The sequence below is a fragment of the Anomaloglossus baeobatrachus genome, chromosome 8 (assembly GCF_048569485.1).
Source record: "Anomaloglossus baeobatrachus isolate aAnoBae1 chromosome 8, aAnoBae1.hap1, whole genome shotgun sequence".
In the NCBI taxonomy this organism is placed as follows: Eukaryota; Metazoa; Chordata; class Amphibia; order Anura; family Aromobatidae; genus Anomaloglossus; species Anomaloglossus baeobatrachus.
Genome location: NC_134360.1, coordinates 36,284,112 through 36,308,236, shown reverse-complemented (window position 1 = coordinate 36,308,236; position 24,125 = coordinate 36,284,112). Strand labels below are relative to the sequence as shown.

Here is a 24,125-nt window from a genome sequence, read left to right as displayed (position 1 = left end):
TTGTTAAATCATCATCTGGGCCATGGTCAATGTCTGAATCAGCCCAATATCTTTTGTACAGTTTGTAGGGGATGGTTGTTACCTGGGACCCCGTATCCAGGAGGGCATTCAAAGGGATCCCATCCAGCACAATAGGAAGGACCGGTCGTCCTCCCACATACTTGCTGCGGCTGGGTGTTGAGCCGGGCTTCCTTACACCTGGGGGTCGGCTCCTGGCCCCAGGCTCGGCCCATTTAAAGGACAGTATCGTGCAATGTGGCCCGCCTGGCTGCAGCGGCGGCAGATTGGTTGTCCCGTTGAATCATACCGGTCTGTGTCTCTGCCTCGGGTCGGCGGAACCCTCCTCTGTCGCATCCATGGGACGTCATCTGGGCTGGAGGCCAACTCGATTCTTGCAGGCGATGGGGTCACTTGTAGAGACTGCACGGTCTTGGCAAGGGCAGCCACAGTCTTGGTCAGCTCCTGGACCTGCTGTCTGAGCTCTGCAGTGGGATCCTTATCCAGGGACTGCGCCTCAGCCCCTGCAGTGGCTCGTGTTGCAGGCACCACCCCGGGGTACGTGATAGCAAGAGGCCGGAGGGGTACTGGGTCATTCGGTGTAGATTCTCTCAGTACCCGGATGGCCTGGTCCTTAAACTTTGCAAAGTCCAGAGCAGGGTTCTGCAGGACCATGATACGCAGCTGGGTCCTGTGGGCATCTGACAGGAGCCCCTCTATGAACTGCTCGGTTAGGAGTTTGTGTTCCTCACGTACACTCTCTGGGTCCACTTGTTTAACCGCTTTCAGGGCCTCCTGCAGGTTTAAGGCATAGTCCCTTATGCTGTCTGTGGCCCGCTGCTTGCACCCAAAGAATCTCATCTTTATCTCTGCTGCGGTGCGGGTGTCAAAAGTACTCTTTAGCTTGGCCAGTATCTGGGTTACTGTCCCTTTATCTGTATCAGGCCAGGACTTCACTTCACGCTGGGCTGCGCCGGCTAGCTGTCCCATTAATATGCCCACCTTCTGGCTCTCAGTCAGCGGATACACCCGGAACAAGCTGTGCAGGCTTTCTCTGAAGTCGCTCAAGGTATGGGACTCCCCGGAGTACTGCGGCAGCCATTCTGCTCCCGGTATGTACGGCATGGTGATCGGCATTACCGGCGCTACAGCGGGGGCTGGGGCGACGGCGACAGGGATCGCTTCGGCTGGTGCTGCGGCGTCTCGGGCTATGGCAGCCACCTGCCCTCCCTCTGCGTCGGACATCTTCCTCCCCCTTAGTGAACCTTACCAGGCTCCGTTCACTTTTCAAATTTCCTTCTGGGTCGCGCGGGGTTAACAGCGCTCTGCTCTGATGGCGCGCTCCCTTCGCGCTCTTTGTCAGGCACGCCCCCCTTCTTCCTGCGCTCAGTGAGGCTAATGGCGGCGGCAGTTTTCAAACAGTGAAACACGCAGTAATACAGTCTTTAAAGCGCAATTCTTCAGGCGCACAGTACCCGGTGTGACCGGGCACGAAATCCTGTTCGTGACGCCAAAAGTTGACTCGCCCACCCCAGGGCTATGGGACACCCGGTGCCGGGCCGGACTAGTCCGGTGGTAGTCAGTGGTGGCTGGGCCCGGCTCCGTGGCCCTGGTGGGTGTCAGTTGAATATGTGGCTGATGAGTTAGAGTTAATGTTCGTGACGCCACCTGTGGTATGCGGCTATTAAGCCGCCGCTGTTATGGGAGAACTCCGGGGTGATGTTATGACAGCTATGATGGTACTGCTCCCCACAGGTGGAGCGATGCCCCGGGATACCGTTGGTGCCCGTGAAAGTCTATGGTGTTGTGTGGCTAACACGGTGCAGGGCCGACAGGCGAGGAAAGAACCAGGCACAAACAACAGTCTCTTTACCTTTTCCTCTTTTACTCTGGGAACAGTCCAGTCCTGGGAGACCGTTACAGGTGGTGATGGGGATCCGGTCGGCCTGGAAGTACTTGGGATGATCTTTCTGGCCAGCTGAGTATGAGGCCTACTCCTGTACTTTGCTTTGTGATGATAGGACCCTGCTTCTCTGAATCCAGCAATGGCCCTCTTTGCTGCTGGGACCGATGGCACGTCCCTTCTTTCTGTAGGTGGCTGCGCAGACCCTCTCTCTGGTGCTTCTCCGCTGGGGTCCACACCGGGCCCTGATGCTGCAGCTGTACCTTGGATCTTTCTGGGCCAGGGGCTTGCAGCTCTCCTGCCCTTCGGACTCGGCTACCAGGGACGGATTTTATACCCTGGCAACCACAGACTCCGATGTCTGAGTCTCTCTGCTGCCTCTCAGCTATTCCTGCTTCTCTGGGCCAAGCTGCTCCAGCTCTAGGCCCCAGATTCACAGGACAGCTCACTCTGCGTCTGTTCACTTTCACTACTCCCTTCAGACTGACTCCACTTCCTCCCTCTGGTCAGGTAGAGGAAGGCTCCCTGGAATTCCAGGTTCAGAGCTCCCCCTGCTGGCCGGAGGGAGAACTGTGTTGGGTGTTAAACCTGCTGGCCAATGGATCTCCCAATCACCTCCAGGCTCAGCATTAACCCTTTGGGAGGGCAATGCTGTTGTGGCGACCAGGTCCTAGGGCGCCACAGCAGCGTGGGCGCGGGTGCAACGTTGCGGTGCAGCGTGGTGCCGGATGGCACTTTTGTACTCACTCAGACACAAAGGACAGAGTCTCTGGTAAACCAAACGGCTGGATGGACGGGGCCCACAGTCGGCTGCGGTGTTTTCACTCCCCCCGGACGGGTTGATGGTGGCTGTCGTTTCCCTGCACCTGTGTCTGTGTATTTGACTCCTATGGCTTCCCAAGGGTAGTCCGCTCCCCGGCGTGTACATGTCGGGAGAGCCCGATTGCCCGCAGGCGCTGGCCCTTGGATCTCTGGCCCTTGGCGGTGGCACTTATCCGGACGGGTTGGGCTGTTGCCTTCTAACGGGACTTGGTTGGGAATGAACCCCTGAGATCCAGACCGCAATCAGAGAATTTGACCTTTACAGCGGCTTCCGAGCCTAGTCGGGGTCTGAGTACCCTGCCTTGGTGCTTGCTCCCCGGTTCGGTACCGGCGGGCCACCTCCCAACCCCGGTCCTACGGTTCCGCTGACCTCCGCCAACTCCTGCAAACAGCCACCACCGTCTGTCGACCTTGCTGATTGTGCCTGGGCTCCAACCCAGACACACACAGTCTTTACTCCTCTCACTTCCACTCTCTACTCCTGAACTCCACTCTCTTAACTCACTACTTTTCCCGCCTCCAGGCCTGTGAACTCCTCGGTGGGTGGGGCCAACTGCCTGGCTCCGCCCCACCTGGTCTGGACATCAGACCCTGGAGGGAGGCAACAAGGGTTTTGTTTGACTGGTGACACCTAACCAGGGGAGGGGTGTGTGTGTGTGGTGTTACTGTACCGTGACCCCTGGGGTCCAGGGCGTCACACAACCGCCCGGGGCCAAGTACCCCCTTCCCTGGGCGACGCAACAGCATCAAGAGGTTGGACATAGGGTGCTAATAGAGTTGTCATGGTAGCCAGGGACCTAGTGAAGGTCTCTGTGTCTGCCATGTTTGTACACCTATAGCTGGGCTTCATAGGAGAAGGCTAATTTTACAATACACTGAATTATTACTGGGGCTCCACATAAACCTTGAGTCGGCCCTGTCCTCAATGGTCATTTTCTGGAAGGGTTTGCCTCTGACGGAACAACCCCCTAAGGCTATGTTCACACTGACATTGTTGGTCGTGATTCCTGACAGGACCTTAATGGACCACATTGGACGTCAGTGGGGTCTTTAGGGCGCTGGTATGATTTATTGTAAGATGCTATAACCATGTTATCAGCTCTATTGGTGGCCATTAGTGGTCACATAATAAAATGGCGGCCCTTCACGTGTTTTGGGGACACTTTATAAGTCAGGGGTTTGCCACACCATATAGTATTATGGAAAATCTGGGTTTCACGGTTCTGTCAGAGTTGTATTGATGAAAAATGTACACATGCAGCTCATCTGTTACTATAGCAACCCATGAGACTCCATCTTACATTTTTCCACATACCAATAAGGTGACAGCTGATTGGCTGCTGTGACTCAGAAGCCATTTTGGATAACAGGTCAGAGGAAACGGTCAGTTAAAAAAGGAGCTGAATTTTGTTGTGGTCCGGCATTTTGATGTGAGAAGTGCTTGATGCTGAGCTATGCTTCTTAACAATGACAGAATCTAAAATGTCACGTCTGATGTAGATGTGGTCACAGCCATAGAAATACACTAGTATGACATCACTGTGTGCATGATTTGTGGGCCTCAATACTACTGGCTGAATTAATCCTGAACTGTGACATCATTGTGTGCATTCGCCAATTATTGTGACATCACTGTGTGCATGATTTGTGGGCCTCAATACTACTGGCTGAATTAATCCTGAACTGTGACATCATTGTGTGCATTCGCCAGTTATTGTGACATCACTGTGTGCATGATGTATTAGCTTTGGCAATTACTCCTGTTCTGTGTCATCATGGTTTACATTTCCCTATAGCGTGACATGACTATGTGCATGATTTAAGAGTTTTAGCAGTTACTCCTATGCTGTGACATCTTTATTTACATTTCCGAGTACTGTGACATCACTGTGTGCATGATTTAAGAGTTTTAGCAGTTACTCCTATACTGTGACATCATTATTTACATTTCCGTGTACTGTGACATCACTATGTGCATGATTAATGAGCTTTAGCAATTACTCCTGTACTGTGACATCATTGTTTACATTTCCCTGTACTGTGACATCACTGCGTGCATGATTTATGAGCTTTAGCAATTACTCCAGTTCTGTAAAACCAGTGTTTACATTTCCCTGTACTGTGACATCACTGTGTGCATGATTTAAGAGTTTTAGCAGTTACTCCTATACTGTGACATCCTTATTTACATTTCCGTGTACTGTGACATCACTGTGTGCATGATTTATGAGCTTTAGCAATTACTCCTGTACTGTGACATCATTGTTTACATTTCCGTGTACTCTGACATCACTGTGTGCATGATTAATGAGCTTTAGCAATTACTCCTGTACTGTGACATCATTATTTAAATTTCTGAGTACTGTGACATCACTATGTGCATGATTAATGAGCTTTAGCAATTACTCCTGTACTGTGACATCATTGTTTACATTTCCCTGTACTATGACATCACTGCGTTCATGATTTATGAGCTTTAGCAATTACTCCAGTTCTGTGAAACCAGTGTTTACATTTCCCTGTACTCTGACATCACTGTGTGCATGATTTATGAGCTTTAGCAATTACTCCTGTACTTGTGACATCATTGATTACATTTCCCTATACTGTGACATCACTGTGTGCATGATTTATGAGCTTTAGCAATTACTCCTGTACTTGTGACATCATTGTTTACATTTCCCTATACTGTGACATCACTGTGTGCATGATTTTTGAGCTTTAGCTATATTGAATGTTGTATTCGTATCCCTGTACTGTGACATAAGGGGGTGCTTTCTTCCACCACTATGACATCACTATGTGCATGATTTGGGAGCTTTAGTTTTACTGAGTGAATTATTCCTGCATTATGCATTCTCCAAGCACTCAAACATCACTGTGTGCATGATTTGTGAGTTTCAGCTCCTCTGGGTGGATTAATGCAGGACTGTGGCACCCCTTTGGCTGGTTTGCGAGCTGAGTGAATTACGCCTGCACTATGACATCATTGTCTGCATTCCCCTGTACTGTGACATCACTGTGTGCATGATATTGTGATGTCATTTTGTGCATTTCTGCAGTACTATGAAATCATTATGTGTACGACTCTTATGGGGAGCAATATAAAGTGGTCCCTAGGAGTGGAGCTCCATTTTAAAGTTTTCTCAGAGGCCCATACAGGGCCAGAGTAGCCCCCCATTTACTAAGTATCCTCCATTGAATTGAGATGTACAGATCATACTTATTGTTAGTCCCTGGTATCCAGAACCACCCACAGTCCCTTCCCTTTAAGGCATTTTTGCATTGTGTGGCCTTTACTTTTTTTGCAGCGGTTTTGTATAACACGTGTTACAAGTGTGTGCGGCATTTGTAACAGGTTTTATCTAAAACCGCTGTGACCATTGGGTGATGAGTCAAAGCCCATGTAACAGCTGCCGCAGATCGATCGCCCTGTCCCCGTCCAGCCGTGTGGTTACTGAGAATGATAGATGGACGTATCATCTTCTCTCCTGAATCGCTTACGTTACAGATGAGACAGATGGATATTTTGCCTAAAATGGATGGAAAATACAACAGCTCCAGTTGTCATTGGAAGCAGCTGAGAACTCCGATAGAGGGCATGTAGTACCTCAAAGTTATCCCCTATCCATAGGAGCGGGGATAATTAACTGATCACTGAGGGGTCCGACTGTACCGGTCCTAAGGCTGGAACTACAGATCCGGAGAGCCATCCTCAGCCGAATGTTCCTCTGCTCCATTCATTGTCTATGGGACTGCCGGAAATAGTGAACTTGGCAGTCCTATAGGCAATGATTAGAGTCGAGGTCAGGTATGAGGACCTCAGGGTCAATTCAAGTAGCAGAACCAGGCTCACCAGAATGTTCCTCTGCTCCATTCATTGTCTATGGGACTGCTGGAAATAGTGAACTTGGCAGTTCTATCGACAATAAATAGAATGGAGGTCAAGCATGAGGACCTCAGGTGAATTCAAGATGCAGAACCAGGCTCAGCAGAATGTTCCTCTGCTCCATTCATTGTCTATCGGACTGCCGGAAATAGTGAACTTGGCAGTTCTATAGACAATAAATAGTATGGAGGTCAGGTATGAGGACCTCTGGTCAATTCAAGATGCAGGACCAGGCTCAGCAGAATGTTCCTCTGCTCCATTCATTGTCTATGAGACTGCCGGAAATAGTGAACTTGGCAGACCTATAGACAATGAATAGAGTGGTGGTCAGGCATGAGGACATAAAATAAATTCAAGACAAAGAACCAGGCTTAGCTTAATGTTCCTCCACTCCATTCATTGTCTATGGGACTGCAGGAAATAGTAAACTTGGCAGTCCTATAGACAATGAATAGAGTGGTGGTCAGGTATGAGGACCTCAGGTCAATTCAAAATGCAGAACCAGGCTCAGCAGAATGTTCCTCTGCTCCATTCATTGGCTATGGGACTGCCGGAAATAGTGAACTTGGCAGTCCTATAGACATTGAATGGAGTGGAGAACAGGCACGAGGACCTTAGGTCAATTCAATACGCAGAACCAGGCTCAGTAGAATGTTCCTCTGCTCCATTCATTGTCTATGAGACTGCAGGAAATAGTGAACTTGGCAGATCTATAGACAATGAATAGAGTGGAGGTCAGGCATGAGGACTTCAAGTTAATTCAAGATGCAGAACCAGGCTCAGCAGAATGTTTCGATGCTACATTCATTGTCTATGGGACTGCCGGAAATAGTTAACTTGGCAGTCCTATAGACAATGAATGGAGTGGAGGTCAGGCATGAGGACATAAAATAAATTCAAGAAAAAGAACCAGGCTTAGCTTAATGTTCCTCCACTCCATTCATTGTCTATGGGACTGCAGGAAATAGTAAACTTGGCAGTCCTATAGACAATGAATAGAGTGGTGGTCAGGTATAAGGAACTCAGGTCAATTCAAAATGCAGAAACAGGCTCAGCAGAATGTTCCTCTGCTCCATTCATTGGCTATGGGACTGCCGGAAATAGTGAACTTGGCAGTCCCATAGACAATGAATAGAGTGGAGGTCAAGCATGAGGAACTCAGGTCAATTCAAGATGCAGAACCAGGCTCAGCAGAATATTTCGCCCCTCCATTTATTGTCTATGGGACTGCCGGAAATAGTGAACTTGGCAGTCCTATAGACAATGAATGGAGTGGAGGTGAATTCAAGACGGAGCCCCATTCTTAGGATTATTGGGGGTCCCAGAATTCTATAGATAGGACATAACTTTGGATCTGGGAATAACTCTTTATTGACCAAGCAGGTAATGCTGGTAGATTTCAGCTCTGAAGCCTGCAGAATTGTGAATGCTGCTCGGTAGTACAACACAGTTATTTGGGGTTTACTGTATTTCATTATTACTTAAGTAAAGATTGAAATGTGAAACATTATTCTCCTGTCTCATGTCAATAGAACTTAATAATGATGACCTGATCTAGTACCTACTACACGGATGGCCCGTGACATGACAGCTGTCGTATCTCGGACCCCCACCCATCTGATATTGATGACCCACCCTATATCATATGCTAGGCGAACCCCTTTAAAGTGGTATTCCCCCTCTCATAAAGTGGAAGCCTATGGCAGGGATAGGCCACTACTTTATGATTGGTGGGGAGTGGGACACACCGATCCTGATGGACTGGAGCGCCACCTGTCTTTCTTTTCCAGCACAACGGCGCCACCTGCTGGAAAGGGAAAAAGCAGAAAATTGGGGGGCACAGCTACAAGTTAGTACTGTGCCCCTTTTTATTCTCAGGATGGAGGTTTTCCTAGAGGTCCTATCTCATAGCAATTATCACTTTATAAGTTAGGAATACCCCTTTAATTACTGCATAATACTTTCTATCCCAGTATAAGTTTATTTATTGGACACGTTTGCTGTCATTGAATAGAAACCTTCCTGTTTTCATATAGAGACTGAAAAAAAAATCCCTGCAAACCTAATATTTTTCACAGCTGAGTATCTGTTACATTTGCATCCAGAGTACGCAGTCATCTCTTCTGTCCTTCGTTACAATGTATCAGTGAAAGTAAATGGTATCAGTACAATGGGCTCACAGAGGATTGCTGTGAAAGGTATAAGGTAAGGATAGAGTCACACTTGAGGATCAAATCACACTGCCCGGACCGGCCGCCGGCTCTCCTGACCTGAGTGTGTGAGCTTCAGGTATTTCTATGGAGCTAACACGCTCTTGTCAGGAGAGCCGGCGGCCGATCCAAGCACTGTTGACACGCCAGCACCGGGACCTGGGGGTTACTCGTTACCGGGCCGTGGTTCCGTTTCTGGGACGCTGCGGTGGCAAGGCCCGGTTCTGTGACCCCGGCGGTGTCACTGCAAGTAGGGATGATGGTGGGGATGGTAGTTTGTGACGCCACCTGTGGTGTGCGGCAAGTTAGGTGCCGCCGCTGCTGGTTGGGGACCTCTGGGGCAGATGGTGATGCACAGGCAGAGCTGGGTCCCAGGGCGGGTGGGGGTAGTGGTAGGTGATTGTTGGAGGGACTTAACAGTGGGGTGCAGGACTGAGGATGCCGGTAATAACTGGACAACACAAGGGCCGTAGTTTTCTTTACCCTTTACTTGGTAGTTGATGGCACAGGCCCAGGAGACTGGTCCAGCAGGTAACGGAGGTCCGGTCAGCCCGTAAGCAACTGAGGGGATCCACCTAGCCAGGTGGGTTGTAGGCCTTCCTGCTTGCGCTATGATGTGTGGATCCCTGCGGCTTGAGACCCTCTTCCTTATGTTGGTTCTGGTTCTCACCCGTATGCCAGGCAGCGCGAGTCCTTTACTGGTGCCGCTTCTACTAATACGGCTCCTGGCTCTAGTATGCTGCTGTGCTCCGGGCACTCTGTGGGCCAGAAGACCCGCAGTCTCCTGCCCTTTGGATTCTGCTATGGGGACTTCAGTACCACGCAGCCTTGGACTCCGATGTCCGGTTCTATGCGCTCGGCCCTGAGGCAGCTATGGTGCAGCTCTCTTCTCAGCGACTGACTTCTCTCCACTCTTGACTTGTTCTGATCTGTTAGTTTCACTTGCGTGTGTGTGTTTGTTTGTTCCTAACTCCTCCTCCAGGCCAGAATGCATAGGAAAGCTCCCCTCAAACCGGGTCCTGAAGCTCCCCCTTCTGGTCTGGAGTAGGAAGTGTTGAGTGCTAGTGTACCTAGCATGGGAGACCCCCCCTTTTGCCTCCAGGCATAGCATCACCCCCTGTGAGGAGGGAAATGTTACTGTGGCAACCGGACCACTGGGGTGCCACAGAGTCACACTTGCATGTGACTTGTAAGAGGATCACATTGCACTGCCCAGACCGGCCGCCGGCTCTCCTGACCTGAGCATGTGAGCTTCAGGTATTTCTATGGAGCTAACACGCTCCTGTCAGGCGAGCCGGCGGCCGGTCCAGGCAGTGCGATGCGATCCTCTTGCAAGTCACATGCAAGTGTGACTCCTGCCTAAATATTGTGCTTCAACTACAAGATCTCAACTTGCTGTCAGTGGATAGAAACATTCCAGCTTCTCTCTCGAAGATGCAAAACTCTACCTTAGATAGGAGTCATACTTGCATGTGACTTGCACGAGGATCACATCGCACAGCCCGGACCGGCCGCCGGCTCTCCTGACAGGAGCGTGTTAGCTCCATAGGAATACCTGAAGCTCACACCCTCAGGTCAGGAGAGCCGGCGGCCGGTCCGGGCAGTGTGATGCGATCCTCACGTGAATCTAGCCTTATTAGAAAGCTGCAGATTTTCTACATTCTTTCCTCCCAGTCATCTCCAAGTTTCCGTCTCTCGTTGTTAAAATGACATCTGAGCGGAAAGTTGGAGTTGCTGTCCCTCTTTGGTTAGGATACCAATTTTTTATTTTACAATTTTAGAAGACAAAAAAAAAAAAAGCCATAGGGGTCCCCCACTACCCTCCCCCCCAACACCCTCCCACGTTCGACCTCAACCAACCCTCCGCGATGATGTCTCCTCCATGAATTTCCAGGAGTATTTGTTCCCTTTTCTTCCTGGCATGTAAATGGAGGATGTTAAAAAAAAAAAAAGTGGCTGAGCAGGAACGAGGCAGCTCTCCAGCTCCAGCAGAGGGTTGTTGTTTTTTTTTTTCTTTCTGGCTCAGTCAGATTTGGAGGTGTAACCCTGAGCTTTATTACATTCTGTGCAGATTATTGAAGCCACTTGGAGGGAGGAGGAGAAGCAGAGTCAGTCTCAGGATCCGAGGACCGTACTCCGGCAGCGCTGAGCCTCATTCATCCGACGTGATTTGAGGAATTTATCTTTTTCGGACACCAACATCTGGATCCCTATGTATTTCGCAACGGCGGAGGGTTATATGGTGTCCTAGAAGAAGGTAAGACGACCTTAAATGTAGCAGAGCTGAATTTGTCATGATTAGTCTCAATATGAGCTGTGCCAAGATCTGATCCTACGAGGATCATACAGGTGGCTCCGGGGATGGGATACATCCATACCACTCCATGAGATATCATCTGCGCCGATAGGCAACATAAGTAATCCTCCTCCTGCAGGTGATCAGTTTTGAGGATCCAGAGTTAGCAGATATAAAACCTACAGGTTTTCTGATATGTGATTCCCATTTATTTGACATTTTTAGGATAGTTGGCAAAAAATAATGATATGAATCGTGATCCTAGGGATAGACAGTTTTATATTCCAGAGCAATGGAACCATATTTTTGGGGTCCCACGTGAATGGCAACTTGGCACTTCAAGCTCTAGAATGATGGCACGTTGACAAATGAAGGCACTGAAAATTGTTAGACTGATTCCTAGAAAAACAGTGCAAAGATATTTGTTGTTGTGGAAGAGAAACATATAGATGTTTAGATTTACTAAAGAAGTATATAGGTACTTGTGGCTCTAGAAAAGCAGCATGTTCAGGCTTTCTAGAAAGAAAAAAAAAAACATCACGGCATATGGACACTTGGGTTCTTAAAAAGCAGATCATTCTTGCCTTGAGCATATATGTTCTTGTGGCTCTAGAAAAGCAGCATGTTCAGGCTTTCTAGAAAAAAAAACCCATTACGGCATATGGACACTTGGGTTCTTTAAAAAAAAAAAAAAAGGAGCCCATTCTTGCCTTGAGCATATAGGTTCTTGTGGCTCTACAAAAGAAGCGTGTTCGGGCTTTCTAGAAAAAAAAAAAGAAAACAAAAAAACACAAAACCCATCACAGCATATGAACACTTAGGTTCTTAAACAAAAAAGGAGCCAATTCTTGCCTTGAGCAAATAGGTTCTTGTGGCTCTAGAAAACAGCATGTTCAAGCTTTCTAGAAAAAAACCCACACATATGGACACTTGGGTTCTTAAAAAGGAGTCTTCTTGCCTTGAGCATATAGGCTCTTGTGGCTCTAGAAAAGCAGCATGTTCAGGCTTTCTATAAAAAAAAAACCATCACGGCATATGGACACTTGGGTTCTTAAAAATGAGTCCATTATTGCCTTGAGCAAATAGGTTCTTGTGGCTCTAGAAAAGCAACATGTTCAGGCTTTCTAAAAAAAAAAAAACATCACGGCATATGGACACTTGGGTCCTTAAAAAGGAGTCCATTCTTGCCTTGAGCATATAGGTTGTTGTGGCTCTAGAAAAGCAGCATGTTTAGGCTTTCTAGGAAAAAAAACAAAACACATTACGGCATATAAACACTTGGGTTTTTAAAAAATAACAAAAAAAAAATTTTTTCCCTGAGCATATAGGTTCTTGTAGCTCTAGAAAAGCAGCATGTTCAGTTTTACAGAAAAGGGGAAAAGAAAAAAAAACACAAAAAAAACACATATGGACACTTGGGTTCTTAAAGAAAAAAAAAAAAGGAGCCCAGTCTTGCCTTGAGCATATAGGTTCTTGTGGCTCTAGAAAAGCAGCGTGTTCGGCCTTTCTAGAAAGAAACATCCCAGCATATTGACATGTAGGGTTCTTACAAAAATAAAACCATAAAAATAACACCACATCAGATTTAAAACTAGAACAAGCAGCATGCTGACAATAGAGATTCCAGAAAAGCAGATTGTTGGCTTCTCAAAAAACAACATATGGATACTTGGGTCCTAAACAAAAAAAAACCAAAGCAGCCAGTTAGTGGCTTGGTTTCTAGAAATAGAGTAACCTATTTCCACATGTAGAACTAGAGAAAAGAACAGACACTTGAAGCTCTAGAAAAGCAGTACACTAATATTTCTAGACACATGTAGACCTAAAAAACAGAATTTTGACATTTTTGAAGTTCTAGAACATGAGACAACATAGGCCCCGATTCATCAAGCCTGCTGTTGTTCACACTAGTCTTCATCAAGGGACGCGCTGGAGTCAGACTCTGGAGCTTCTTAATGAAGCTGACACATATGAAAAGTGATGTTAGGCTCGCCGAAAAGGCGACATAGTGCACGTGCCCAGAACGTCTAGAACAGCGACACTTTATCACTTTCTTGAATTGTAAGGATCATTCTCATCAACCCTGATGTTAAGGAAAAGAAGGCCTTCTAGCACCTGATGCTCTAGAATAGTACCACCCGGAGGGGAATTTTACACGATTTTATTTTGAAATAATTTTTGTAGACAAAACTAGAAGTGGATTAAAGGGAATCACTAGGTTTTTGCTTACAGCATGATGTAGGGGCCGAGACCCCGATTCCAATGATGTGTCACTTACTGTTTTCACAACTATGAGGGGCTACATAATGGCAGCAGGTTTACTACAGTCCTCCATGATAATCTCCTGCTGATAAAACTTTTTTTTGAGGGTTGTATTTTTTTTTAGAAACTACAGCCCTCAACCCAGTAAAGTGACACATCGCTGGAATCAGCGTCAACTCTCAGATTAAGGACATTCCCATTAATCCAGAAGAATTTTGTCCCACACAATCTTTTCCTTTTATTATTGACCACTTTCTATGACTTTAAAAAAACTGCAATATGGCACATAAGACCCGAAAAAACAGCACAAGGTTCTAGAAAAGCATAAACGGATCTACAAAAAAACATCTCACACTGTAAAAGCAAAGCAACAAGAAAAAGAAACCCTGTGAGTCCCGGAATTCTAGAACGGCAGCACTTTCTGACACTTGAGAGTCCAGAAAACCGCCTGGTAGCCCACACATTGCCACATGGCGGAGCAACACCATTCTAGCCGCTGCTGCCGGGGATTAGCTGGTTAGCAGGTATAAGCTGTGACCTTTGATGTATTGTCTCTGACACCACTCTCTCTCTTTCTCTCTCTTTCTCTCTTTCTTTCTCTCTCTCTTTCTCTCTCTTTCTCTCTTTTTCTCTTTCTCTCTTTTTCTCTTTATTCTCTCCTTCTTTATCTCTCTTTTTCTCCCTCTTCTCTCACTCTCCCTCCCTTTATTTATTTCTCTTTCTTTCTCTCTCTCTTTTGTTCTCTTTCTCTTTTTCTCTCTTTCCTCTCTCCCTCTTTAGTTCTCCCTTCCATTCTCTATATTTCTCGTTCTGTCTCTTTTGCTCTCTTTCTATGTTTCCCTCTGTTCTTCCTCTATTCTCTCTCTTTTTATCTCTCTTTCTATTTCTCTTTCTGTCTTTCTTTTTCAGTCTCTCGCTTTCTGTATCTTTCACTGTCTCTATCTCTTTTTTTATCTTTCTTTTTCTTTGTTTCTTTCTTTTTCACTTTTTTCACTTTTTCTCTTTCTTTCTCTCTCGTTCTGTCTCATTTGCTCTCTCTTTCTTTCCATTCTTTCTCTCTTCTCTCTTTTTATCTCTCTTTCTCTCTTTTACTCTCTTGCTTTCTGTCTCTTTCACTGTCTCTCTTCTTTCTGTCTCTCTTTTTAGGTCTCTTTTTCTCTCTTTCGCTCCCTCTTTCTCTCTATTTCTTTCTCTTTCACACTCTTACTTCCTCTCTCGTTCTCTCTTTTGCTCTCTTTCTATCTTTCTCTCTAGCTCTCTCTTATCTCTCTATTTTTATCTCTCTCTCTTTCACTCTCTCACTTTCTGTCTATTTCACTGTCTCTCTTTCTAGCTCTATTTTTATGTGTCTCTTTTTATCGTTTTCTTTCTCTCTCTATCTCTCCCTCTTACCTCTCTCTATTTCTTTCTCTTTCACCCGCCTTTTTGTCTTTCTCTCATACTGTCTCTTGCTCTTTCTTTCTTTCTCTCTATTCTTTCTCTCTCTTCTCTCTCTTTTAAGCTCTCTGTCTCTTTTTCTCACTCTCTCTTTCACTGTCTTTATATCTCTCTTTTTCTTTCTCTCTCTCTTACTTCTATTTCTTTCTCTTTCACTCGCTTTCTTTGTCTTTTCTCTCTCATTCTGTCTGTTGCTCTTTCTAGCTTTCTCTCTATTCTTTCTCTCTTTTTATCTCTCTCTGTCTCTTTCTCTCTCTCTTCTTTGTCTCTTTTACTGTCTATCTCTTTTTGTCTTTTTCTCTCTTTTTCTTTCTCTCTTGCTTTCTGTCTTTTTCTTTTTCTCTTTTTCTTGCTCTCTCTCTGTATCTCTCTCTCGCTTTCTTTCTGTTTCACTGTCTCTCTTTTTATGTCTTTTTTTATCTCTATTCTTTCTCTCTTTTTCTCTCTCTGTCTCTTTCTCTCTTCTTTGTCTCTTTCACTGTCTATCTCTTTTTATGTCTTTTTCTTTTTCTCTCTTTTTCTTTCTCTCTTGCTTTCTGTCTGTCTCTTTTTCTGTCTCTCTCTTTTTCTTTATCTCTCTGTCTCTCTCTTTCACTCTCTCGCTTTCTGTCTCTTTCACTGTCTTTCTCTCTATGTCTTTTTCTTTCTTTCTCTTTTTCTTTCTCTCTCTCTTTCTCTATCTCTCAGTGTCATTAAACCTGTAGATCAGGTATGTGGACATAACTAATGGCGCCCTGAAGAGGATGTGATGATCCGTATATCCTGGTAGCATGGTGTTTTGCTGGCTCTTCTCTGTAGGAGCCGGGTTTTTGCCCCATTTGACCACGTTCTGGAGCCGTTTGATGCTGGCACTGAACGCTGCTTATCCTCACAGCAATGTGAACAGCTCTGTGCTGTTTATTCTGTAGCCTCGCTTTATTACTGGATGTGCAGAGTACACGGCCGGATCCAGCCCTGATTTCACTATCAATATACAACCTTTGACCAATATTTTCATTTTACAACTGTTGTCGCATGGCACCGCGCACCACAGACCCACGCTGCACGACACTGACGAGAGCAAAAGTTATCATACCCCGGGGCAGTGGGTGTCACCGACCCCTTCAGCTCTGCAAACGCTCATACACAACACTCCATAATCTTCCAATGCAAAAAATGGATAAAAAGGGGTAATTTCATCCTGATAACCTCCTGACCTGGCCCAACACAGTAGCTTTGGCATATAACCAACCATGCATGGTAATCATAGGAGTAGCTATGGGGTGACCCAGCTCGGGTAATTCATGTATACAGCACACCCTAATCAATAGGGGGCACTCCACAAAGACTAAGACCAATATTACCACCATATACTGACCATAGAGCGGGCGCCATGCCCTTAAATACTGCACTAGTTACCCTAATTATCCCCAAAAAATGTGCTACTGAGAAAACAAAAATACCTTATAGACACTGAGTGCCCCCAAAAAGTAATAATACTAGCATATAGTGACCTATACTGCGCCCCAGCCAGTAGAAATAATTGAAAGTCAAAGTCTACCTTTCAAGTATTAATGGTGAAAGTGACCCATATATTGTATTAATACTCCCCTAAAAAGTAATAATCCTCCTTACGTCTTCATCATGTCCACTTCCCAAAAAGTATAAGTCCTTAAGAATTGTAATAATGCCCCCTGAGCAAAATATAGCAAACTACTGCATGAACTACTTATCCACAGATGACTCAGGCAGGTGTTTAGCAACAATACTACAAATGAGAGCAAGCCACTTGCTTGCAACCAGAGCTAGAATGAACTGAATAATATCACCAGCACCAGTTCAATGGAAAAAGGGAGTATTTAAGCACAAGGGGAATACTGATGATCAGCAGCTGGGTGGAAGGCGAGCTCCTGCTGGGTCCAAAAGGGGGAGAGATGAAAACCCAGCAGGAAAGTTACCTATACCAATGAATACTGTCAGCAGGAGCAATAGAAAGCCAGGGAGCATTCTGCGCAGCCAAACACTATGACCTTCTATTGCCAGAAACCACATGACTCTCTGTCACTCATTCGTGTGGCTCTGGCTCATAGAGGGGTTTTATTGCAGGACCCACTCCATGATGCCCATGTGGCCAATTGCAATAGGAATGTCTCAGTAAGAAAACCTTAACCAAGAAGCTGGGACTCCATACAATCATCCATCCAGAAATATAGCCAGCACTGAGGCATGCGAGTAATGAGGATAAGTTGCCCCTCACAAAATGTGATTGGAGAAACCAAGTGAGCAAGTGCACACACCTGAATAGAAACCAGAGAATAAGAAAGAAAGACAAGAGATCCTTCAACATTTGGACCACCACAAAAAAGGCTGTGGTCCAACCAAGAGGGGACCCCATCACCAACCAGAGATCACTGGTTTGATCCCTGACAGGGATAGATGGAAAAAAAACAAGGTGTTTGTATGCGTTGAAAGGGGTGCCATAATGAGAACATGGTCCTAGAGGATGAGACCCTTACTTAAAATCCCCTTTAAGAGTCGAAAGCTGCAGAAAAGTAGACCTGCTTCTACCCTGGAGGACTTGGTCATCCCTTTTTTACTTGATTGAGTGACCCTCAAACAGCTCATCATTGGGGGCTTCAGCAAATAGAGTAGCTGCAATCAGGATGACTTTGATTTCAGTAGGCAAGGTCAAGACTGGAAACCGCCTAGGTTCGCACACTGCGTCTTTTTGACGCTGCGTTTTTGTGCGTGTTTGGCCGCTAAAAACGCACAAACGTACCTGCGTCGAAAAAACGCATCAAAAAACGCATGCGTTTTTGCCGCGATTTGGTGCGTTTTTGGCTGCGTTTTGCTGCGTTTTTGATCTCTGCGTTTTGCTGCGTTTTTCCAATGCATTGCATGGGGGGCAAACGCAGAAAAACGCAGGAAAGAACTGACATGTCCATTTTTTTTTTAACTCAAAAACGCAGGTAAAAAAAACAGATGTGTGCGGACAGCAAAAATGAAAACTCATAGACTTTGCTGGGGAAGCAAAGTTCTGCAGTTTTGAGGCCAAAAACGCACCCAAAAAACGTGCAAAAACGCCGCGAAAAACGCACTGTGCGCACATAGCCTAAGAGTTACTTAGCCAATCAGATCCACAGCCCAATATAGACCCGTTAACAGAAGCTTGATGTTAGTGTCCACTCACTTGAGTAGCTCCTCATTGTTGGGGGGTTCATCGACCGTATCTTCCACAATCAGCTGATCCCAAGGGTGACTTTGATTTCAGAAGATCTAATCCAGAAGGAACAACTGCTCTTAAAGGGGTGGTTAACTGCTTAGCTTTACTGGCCACATCGATGTAACCTTCAGAAACAAGGCTTCTCTCAAATACCTTGTGTTGGCAATAGTGCCTCAGAGCGGCGCTATTGTGGACCACTCATCCCCATCGCGTGACCCCCGGGCTCCGTGATCTCTGAGATCTGGTGATGTCAAGTCAACTTCCAGTTGACCGGAAATCACCGCGGCCGGCCCCAGTCTCTGCGAGTGACTGTGCTGTGGGCGGAGTGTCCCCACTCATCACAGCCCAGCATCTCGCGTGCTCTCTCCTTCTCTGCTGAGTGCCGCAAACAGGAGCGATGCTGGGCTGTGATGAGCAGGGAAACTCCGCCCACAGCCCAGTCACTCGCAGAGACTGGGGCCTTCCTCGGTGATGTCGGGTCAACTGGATCTCAGAGGTCACGGAGCCCGGGGGGGGTTACGCGATGGGGATGAACGGTCTGCAATAGCGCCGCTCAGAGGTAGAATTGTCAACACAAGGTATTTGAGAGAAGCCTTGTTTCTGAACATTACATCGATGTGGCTACTAAAGCTAAGCAGTGAACCACCCCTTTAAGGAGTTAATTAGCCAATCAGATGCACTGAGCGCTCAAAGTTATCAATAAAGAAACTAAAGATCCGTCAACAGGAATGCGAGGCCTGAAGAAGGTTATTATCAGGAGTTTCAGCAGCTGAATCCCCCACAATCAGCTGATCGCCCGGGTGAAGGTGATTTCAGAAAATGTGGTCCAGATGGGACAAAAAAGTGGTAAGATTAGAAAGTGGGCAGAGTTCAGGCCGTGAAGATCTGCCGGGATTTCATCCCCTGATTACAGGCAGATCCGGTGTTTTTGGAGTAATGATATCACTCGTGGCTTTAGCCATCCAATCCAATTACCGTCACTGTTCCGGGGGAAGTGGCTTTAGCTTAGTTCAGCAGAGTTGTCGGTAATCGTTGCGCGAGCAGAGATAATGCAGAGTCGCGTCATCTCAGCCTCAGGATATGTGCAGAAGTATAGGCGCGATCCCCCCCCGAGCAGAAGCAGGACGAGGTGACAATTGAGGCCCTTTATGTTCCTGATTTGTTGTAACCGGATCCGGTTTCTTCATCTTTGTAGCTGTGGGGAAAAAAAAAAACATGAATCGCAGTAAACTATAAATAGTTTATAACTTCATGGCGGTATTGTTGTCAGCACACAAGGGAGTCACGTCGTGGGTGGATCATATATAGCTCAGAATGTGATCTTCTCTTACTTCTGCACAATATTGAACTTATTGGAGCTGCAGTTTGTGCTTCAGAGCTGCTCTTCCTAAGGTAACTGTAGACAGGAAGTCGGCCATTTTTGAATGATACAGACCTTTTTTCTGGTCATCCAGTCACCCATCTGCTTACAGCTCTTGCCCACTGTCTTCTCTGCCTTCTATTGAATGATGCGGTCCTATCTTCTGGTCATCCAGTCACTCGTCTGCTTAAGCCTCTTGCCCACTGTCTTCTTTGCTGTAAAAGGTTACTACTCTCTTCACAAGTCGTCAACTATGTACAGGTTGGGTGATGACTTGGAAGCCTCACCAATCTCGAAAACACAGTATCAAAGTGCTCCAGTGCCACCGCTCCCATAATTGTCTCTGTAATTACTGGAGGTAGTTCAGCACTACCTTACATTAATACACATTACACCCATGTGCACTCAGAGAGGTGAAAGGGCTATCACATTCTCTTATAAGTTCCATAAATGTCTTCATAATTACTGGAGGTAGTCCAGCACTACCTTACATTACTTCATATTACACTAATGTGCACTCAGAGAGGTGAAAGGGCTATCGCATTCTCTTATAAGTTCCATAAATGTTTTCATAATTACTGGAGGTAGTCCAGCACTACCTTACGTTAATACACATTACACCCATGTGCACTCAGAGAGGTGAGAGTGCTATCGCATTCTCTTATAAGTTCCATAAATGTCTTCATAATTACTGGAGGTAGTCCAGCACTACCTTACATTAATACACATTACACCCATGTGCATTCAAAGAGGTGAGAGTGCTATCGCATTCTCTTATAAGTTCCATAAATGACTTCATAATTACTGGAGGTAGTCAAGCACTACCTTACATTACTTCATATTACACTAATGTGCACTCAGAGAGGTGAGAGTGCTATCGCATTCTCACATAAGTTTCATAAATGTTTCTGTATTTACTGGAAGTAGTCCAGCACTACTTTACATTAATACACATTACACCCATGTGCACTGAGAGAGCTGAGTGTGCTATCGCATTCTCATATAAGATCCATAAATGTCTCCGTAATTACTGGAGGTAGTCCAGCAATACCTTAAATTAATACACATTACACCCATGAACACTCAGAGAGGTGAGAGTGATATCTCATTCTCATATAAATTACATTTAGGGTTTTCTTGGATTCTAAAGAATATGTGGAAGAATAGGGAATGTTCTACTTCTCTCCACCGCTACTCCTGTTGATCCACGGTAATGACATCTCGCACGTCATTTACGTGACAAATGGCCTAAGATGGGACATTTGCTTGAACAGCAAGTGACCGCCGAAGCCAATGATTGATGGCAGTGGTCACAAGATGTATTGGGATGTTATCACACTGGTGTCAGGGGATACAACTACATTTCCACATATTTTTTTTTTCATTCCATAAAACCCCCCCTTTTTTTTTAGTAGAGGTCACCTTTTAAACCAAAGACATTAATGAATGATTCAATGTTACAAGATAGTTGGGAAATAAATATGTTAAAAAGGGGTTTTCCAAATTTTTATAACTTTCTATACCTTTACCTTTAATAAATAAAAGACCATAAACATATTGTCACGCTAGGTACGGGGAAGTACCAAGTGCACGGTGAAAGGAAAGGGAAGCTCTATGTCTAGCGAAAGGAAAGATAGTGACCCCTGACTAAGCCTACCGCTGGTCCCTGGGGTCCCTCACCACCCTAGATAGGTTTTGCACCTATGCGCCAAGCCGGATACCTGACCCTAGGTATTCCTAGTGCTGGACCATGGGGTCCCTTCCCACCCTAGATAGGTTCCACACCTATGCACCAAGCCAAATACCTGACTCTAGGTATCCCTAGTGCTGGGCCCTAAATAGGGAAAGGGTGGGATGAGCTCTTTGTCAACCGCACTAAACACTATAGACGACACAAGGAGGAAACACAGGGGGAAAATGCATGAACAACTTATCATTAGATGACTCAGGTAGAAGTTCAGCAAAGTTTTCTGCAACGATGCAACAGAGGAGTACAAGCCACCTGCTTGCAACCAGAGCTAGAATGAACTGAATAATATCACCTGCACCAGTCCAAAGGAAGGAAAGGGTATATAAGCACCAAGAGAATACTGATGATCAGCAGCTGGGAGGAAGGCGAGCTCCTGCTGGGTCCAAAGGGGGAGAGATTAATCCAGCAGGAAAGCTACCTGACAGCAGGAAAAATGGAAAGTCAGGGAGCATATTGCGCAGTCAAACGCTGTGACCTTCTATGGCCAGAAACCACATGACCCGTGACACCTATTAATCCTGTACCGCTGCCGCCATTCTCCACCATGAACTGGGTGGTGATATCAGTGTTAATGGGATGTCAAATCTGAGTCCAGTGATTGGCTATTTCGATCACGTGTCCAAGAAGGGACTGCGCGTAGACGGAGAGGAATGGGGTGGTTCTTATAAACACCCAGAATATCCCTTTAATAGCACAATGAATTCTCTTCTGTTCTTACAGCATCGAAGGCGAAGGCAGAGGAATGTAAATAGGCGTTTCGTATCCTGAGTATATCTACGGATCAGGTCTGATGACATCTCAAAGCAAATAAACACCAACCATGGCCCTATAATTACTAGGCACACTCCGGCATTCAGGAAGTTACATAACACTAAATGGGACGTTTTTACACAGAGCTTACAATCTAATTTCTGTGTCCTACTATTCCTACTGATGGCCCGAAACTAATAGTATGCCATGATTGTGAGCCCAATGGCCATAGAGCAGCTGATTGACATGTATGGTTGGTCATTTACTTGGATTTGGCTAAGCTGTAATACCAGAAACAGTCCATAGGGGCGCTGTATCTGGAATAAACCATCATTTCTGCATGAGAATAAGTAGGTTTAAGAATTCTTGTACTCACTTCCAAACTATTTCATGGCGCCCACTTCAAAGACACTTGAAGATCAAGCCCAGACAAGAATGGGCACCCGAGCTAATGGAATGTGTCACTAGGTGAGTGCGGTGCGGGGCCGGCACAGACCCACATGCTGGCAGGTTCCTGCTCACATACAGGAAACACAACGGCTATAATAACACCTCTCATGTGTCAGGCGCAGGCACCAGGTGTTCTGAGAATAAAGCGTCCATGATCTGCAATTCACAAACAATAGAGTCTATTGCATGAAGTAGTCCTGGGGCATAATTGAAAGTCATCGAGACCTCATGTTCATGCCTTTTTTCAGGTTCCAATCCTTTTCTGTGTTCCGTGGATGTTTGTTTGGACACTGGGGCTTAGTTATCAGATGGAGCATTCTGGTATCGAAGATCTTGGTAGCACCTAGGTCTTTTGGTAACTTTTCCAGGAGCCCCAGAAGTCTTCCTATTTTCAGGAGTCTCCTAGACATCTTTTGTAGAAAGTTAACACATACATGTCAACTCTCCAATGTGTGTTAACGTTCTACAAACTTTGGCTAACTTTCTGCAAATGTGGATTAACTTTCTACAAACTTGAACTAACTTTCTACAAACTTGGGCTAACTTCCTGTAAACTTGGGCTAATTTTCTACAACCTTGGATTAACTTGCTACAAACTACTACTACCATTCTACACACTTGGACTAAGTTTCTATAAACTCGGGCTGTCTTTCTTCAAACTTGGACTAACTTTCTTTAAACGTTGACTAACGTCCTACAAACTTGGGCTAACACAATCTTGGACTAACTTCCTACAAGCTTGAACTAACTCTATAAACTTGGGCTAACTTTCTACAAACTTGGACTAACTGTGTATAAACTTGGGATAACTTCCTGCAAACTTGGGATAACTTTCTACAAGCTTGGACTAAGTTCCTACAAACGTATTCTAACATCCTATATTCCTGGGCTAACTTTTTACAAACTTGAACTAACTCTATAAACTTGGGCTAACTTTCTACAAACTTGTGCTAACTGTCTATAAACTTGGCTTAACTTCCTGCAAATTTGTGATGACTTTCTACAAACTTGGACTAACTTCCTACAAACGTATGCTAATGTCCTATATTCTTGGGCTAACTTCCTACAAACATAGACTAACTTTCTACAAACTTAGAATAACTTTCTACAAACTTGGAATAACTTCTTACAAATTTGAGTAACCTCCTACAAACTTAGGATAACTTCCTTCAAACTTGGACTAACCTTCTCTCAACTTGGGCCAACGTTCTACAAACTTGGACTTTCTACAAACTTTGGATAACGTTCTACAAACTTGGACTAACTTTCTACAAATTTGGGCTAACTTCCTACAAACTTGGACTAATTTTCTATAAACTTAGGATAACTTCCTACAAACTTGGGCTAATGTCCTATCATTTTGGGCTAATGTTCTACAAACTTGGACTAACTTTCTACAAACTTGGACTAATTTCTATAAACTTAGGACATTAGCTCAAGTTTGTAGGAAGTTATGCTAAGTTTATAGAAATTAGTCCAAGTTTGTAGAAAGTTAGTCCAAGTTTGTAGAACATTAGCCCAAAATGATATGACATTAGCTCAAGTTTGTAGGAAGTTATCCTATCATTTTGGGCTAACGTTCTACAAACTTGGACTTTCTACAAACTTTGGCTAACGTTCTACAAACTTGAACTAACTTCCTACAAACTTGGGCTAATGTCCTATTATTTTGGGCTAATGTTCTACAAACTTTGGCTAACGTTCTGCAAACTTGAACTAACTTCCTACAAACTTGGGCTACCTTTCTACAAACTTGGACTAATTTCTATAAACTTAGGATAACTTCCTACAAACTTG

The 24,125-nt window shown here is 45.4% G+C and overlaps 1 protein-coding gene across 1 annotated transcript in view; it reads left to right on the top strand.

Annotated features, from left to right (window-relative positions):
- Nucleotides 1-10,892: 10,892 nt before the first annotated feature.
- The window catches only part of PRRT3 (proline rich transmembrane protein 3), a 79,205-nt gene continuing 65,972 nt past the window's right edge, over nucleotides 10,893-24,125 (top strand). Inside the window, exon 1 of the mRNA XM_075321460.1 lies at nucleotides 10,893-11,078. The gene's annotated coding sequence lies outside the window, so the exon portion shown is untranslated. The remainder of the gene's footprint in view (nucleotides 11,079-24,125) is intronic.